Source organism: Hylaeus anthracinus, unplaced genomic scaffold (assembly GCF_026225885.1).
Source record: "Hylaeus anthracinus isolate JK02 unplaced genomic scaffold, UHH_iyHylAnth1.0_haploid 0, whole genome shotgun sequence".
Taxonomy (NCBI): Eukaryota; Metazoa; Arthropoda; class Insecta; order Hymenoptera; family Colletidae; genus Hylaeus; species Hylaeus anthracinus.
Genome location: NW_026533254.1, coordinates 15863126 through 15867209, shown reverse-complemented (window position 1 = coordinate 15867209; position 4084 = coordinate 15863126). Strand labels below are relative to the sequence as shown.

General features: G+C 44.9%; 1 protein-coding gene across 2 annotated transcripts in view; it reads right to left on the bottom strand.

Annotated features, from left to right (window-relative positions):
• LOC128890387 (fibroblast growth factor receptor homolog 1-like) overlaps positions 1-4084 on the bottom strand; it is a 62902-nt gene that overhangs the window by 57639 nt on the left and 1179 nt on the right. The window lies entirely within an intron of this gene.

Here is a 4084-nt window from a genome sequence, read left to right as displayed (position 1 = left end):
TATTGCCGCCTCCTCCAAAAACCACACCAAACTTACTCAGACAGTATTTACATTCACAGTATTCAATATCGAATACGTAGGTTACCCCATTTTCTCAACCTCAACCGAAAAAAAGAAAGAGATCCGATTATTTAATCCTCTGGCTCCTATCTCTATCTAACTCTCATCCTCAATCCAAGTTCCAAGAGGTAGGAGCCATCGAGTTTGCTCTCGGCAGGATCTCCACGTCGCGGAGACCAGGTCGTCCGATAAGAGAGGTCCGAAGGGTGTTCTTCCCACGGACGGCACCTTAACGGAGCCCAGAGACGTCGACCTGAGCCTGTATCCTCGTGTGGAGCACGTCCGACGAAAAGTGGTCCTTAACTGCACTTGACTTTTCGAGACGAAGGCCAGAAAGAACGAAGGAGAAGGGGCGAGGAGTCCCGCGGGCACTGAGCTCGTTCAAAGGAGGGATAGAAACGACCATTATTCTATTCCGACGAAGTGAGGCCGGCAATCTGGCCTTATAAAATAAACCACTCTAGCGCCCGCGGTCGGCGTGATCTGTCAAATAAATCGTAGCTCGTTTCTTACCAGCTTACTTAACGTGTCCCGTCCCCTCTTCTTTGTCCCCCCCCCACCCTCCCTCCCTCCCTCCCTCCCTCCCTCCCTCCCTCCCCTCGTTTCATCGAGCTCGATTTCGTCTTCGTCGCTCCGTCTTCTAGGCTCGCCGTTCGTGAAACAACGCAACGCGCGGCCCGAGACAGCGAGAGATTTGTCTCGGGACAGGGTCGCGCTCGAGACGAGGATTAAAGAAGAAGACGCGGGAAATGACCGAACAATGTGTTCCACTGTGTCCAGAGCGCTCTTCGAAATGTAACGCGATTTCAGCGATGGCAGCTGAGGCGACTCTGGACCCTGGATGTCGAAGAAACGACCTACGATAGTTGCTGGCATTTTTTTTATTCGTGTGGAGTTCATCGAATGCGGGTTACCTTTTTTCCGGAGTGGATATATCCCGGTTGAAAAGCTTCGGGATACGTCGAGTACAAAGACAAAGTATTCGATGGCGAAAGTTACGTGTCGAGGGGCACGAATCTCTGTGTTACTGATAATTCTGTAAAGGTGCCAAAAGTGTGGAACGAAATGGAACGAAAATGCCATGACACTTCGCTAGGTTCTAACATGATTCTGAACGAAAGCATTTTTCCGAGCGATGGATAATCGACGTCGAAAAACTCGTTTCCGGTTCGGAATGAAATTAAGTTCGAGGCCAGCGAGCAGTCGTTAAGGGTTTTTTTCCAACGCTGGGAGGGGAGGGAAATGTAGAAATTACAGTGCGGGTAATCTGATTCGAGCAAACAAAAGAGGGCAAAAAGTGTTCCTCTTCATTATGGTCGTGATTTATGTTTTCGCGCGGTCTTCTTCCCCGATGCGACGACTACGTCTCTTTAATCACCGAGGCAACGCACGTCCTCGAAGGCGTATTACAGGAAGCAACGAAACCTACGATCCACGCGATCTCGTGGCGCACCCTAGGTACGAAGAAAACGTAAGCGTAATTCATCTCGCGTGTATATTATCATTTAAGCGGGCCCAGGCCGTTCCCGCTCCGCGTTCTGCTCGTGTAAACACCGGAAGCGACGCATCGCTGCCGTCGCCATTCTCGCGAAACAATTGCGAGATCGTTTTGGGCGCCTCGTTTCGACTCGAATATTTTCGGTTCTCTGTCGATACATCATCTGATATACAGTCGATCCGTGCGTCTATTCGACTAAATTAAATAATGATTTCGACGTCACCAAATGAATCTTTATACACGTACATATTTATACAAATATACACATGGAAACGTCGAACGTATCATTTAATTTAATCAAGTTTCTTCGATGCATACAAAGGGTACGAATATTTATGAGTAGACTGCGCATCTTTCTGCATTCATAGGAAATTTGAATGCGCAAGAACCTACAAAATACAAACAGTATGGAAGAATATAAAAAAGATTGAAAGTAAAGTTCATGTTATAACATTTGCAGAATAAAATAAATTGCTATTTAGGTTCAATTTTTCTAGTCACGTTCGCGAAGATTTCATTTTGCATAAAGATCCGCGGTGTATTTATCAGAATGACTGTATTACATCGATTCTTCTTCACGGAATAATATATGTATTTTAAAAGAATTTCAGGAGACGACTTAGGAAAATCCACAAAATTAGAGTGAAATTATAAAGTGCACACCTTGGGAATAAATAGGGTCCGATATCTCGTGTCGTGTCTCAGATACATTCCGTAAACTTCTTCTTCAACCCTCATTCATACTGTATACACACACACACACACACACACACTGTAAGAATTGCGAGATATAATCTAGGAAAATACACGAAATTATAATAAAATCATAGAGTGCATTGTAGCGTAAGCACATAGAATTGCACAGAGTGATATGAGAGTGATGTAATTCCGGCTGAGCGAACGAGAGGCAGAAGGAAAGCAGAGCGAAATTACCCCAATTCTCGTCGTTTAACCGGGCTGCTCTCCGTGGAGGACGGAGGGAAGCGCGAGCAGCGAAAAAGATCAAGGAAGGGAGGAAAAGTGGGGAAGGATAATTTATTCCGGCTTTACTTAATCTCTTCCCCTCGCGTCTCGACGACGCGACTTGCTAAGCACCTTTAATCCAGATTCTAGATCGAGAAAGCAGAATGCCAGAGAAATTTGTTTGTTTTAATCCTCCGCGCGTCGAATTCGATTATTTTTTCGTCGACGAAGACTCGGGCTCGGGGGTTTCGAGAGCAATGAATTAAACATCTTCAGAGGGTGCGGTGGGATTCTAAATTATTTCCGAGTTAATTTATACCGAGGCTAAATTGTTTGATTTCCGGGTCTAATTGCATAGCTGCACGAATATCGATGCACTTTACGATTCTATAGACTTTGATATCTTAACAAAGAATGATGATACAATTTTGTCATCTTTGAGTTGATTTAGATAGAGTGTTTACTTTATGCATGTAACGAGTGGCCACTTGGTCGTTGTACCTAAAAGAAAAACGTGCTGACAATTCATCGATAATCTCTCGTTCTCAACACTAAACCGTTCTTTCACGACGATAAGAGCGCCATCGATCAAGATATATTTTCTGCTAAATTGCGCGTATCATTTTTGACGATACGCGTAATCGACTAGACGTCAACGAACCTTTTCAAGTGTCTGGAGAAAGTGACGTTGCGCGTTTACCGTACGTCGAATCGAATCTAACGAAACGATGAATAGAAAGTGAAATATAAAGAATAAAATAAAAATTGAAATTGGGGTAATGAATAATCTGCCCTCGATACGAAGTGAAACTACACTAAACCACACCGCGCCACTAAACCACATTATCGCGAATTGATCGACGACCTTGAAGTCCAACGCAAGGAACGTTACGATACACAAATCGACACACATCCTGTGTATATTCAAAATTACATCACGTGTTCGCCAGTCGAAGTATATTTCGGTGTTTGAGTGACGCACGAATTTTCGTCCCGTCTAAGCGCGACGTTTTCAGCTAGAAATTGCGCGTCCAGCGACCGGAAGCGCTCTCTCGGGACCGGAAGCGCGCTTTTCGTGGCGTCTATTTCACTCGAATCTCGCCGAAGAGCCTCGATAAAGCGTCGATTACATCGCACGTGCCCGTCAATGCGAGACTACGATTCCTCGGTTCTTGGAAAGTCATCGTCACCTTTGAACATTGTTCAGGCGTCGAGGCCAGATATCTGCGGATTTTGGACGATAAAAGAATCCACGGACTGGGAACTTTGTGTATACTCATCTTCTGGGATTACAATTTCTGCAAAGATCGAAGGTGGACGCAGAGGAGAAACTAATCCTCGAATCTCATTTTCGGAGATTAGACGTGTATCGTCGCGTTATCGGGTGAAAACACTCTTAGATAGGCTCGAAGGTAGAATAATCAGGATTTAGGCTTCGAGTAGCCTAAGGAACCAAGAATCACCTACCTCAAGTCTTTCTACTGTAACGGACTCGAAGAAATTGTCGGTGGGCTCGAAGCTAGAATAATCAAGATTTTCGACTACTCGAAGCCTAAAAATACC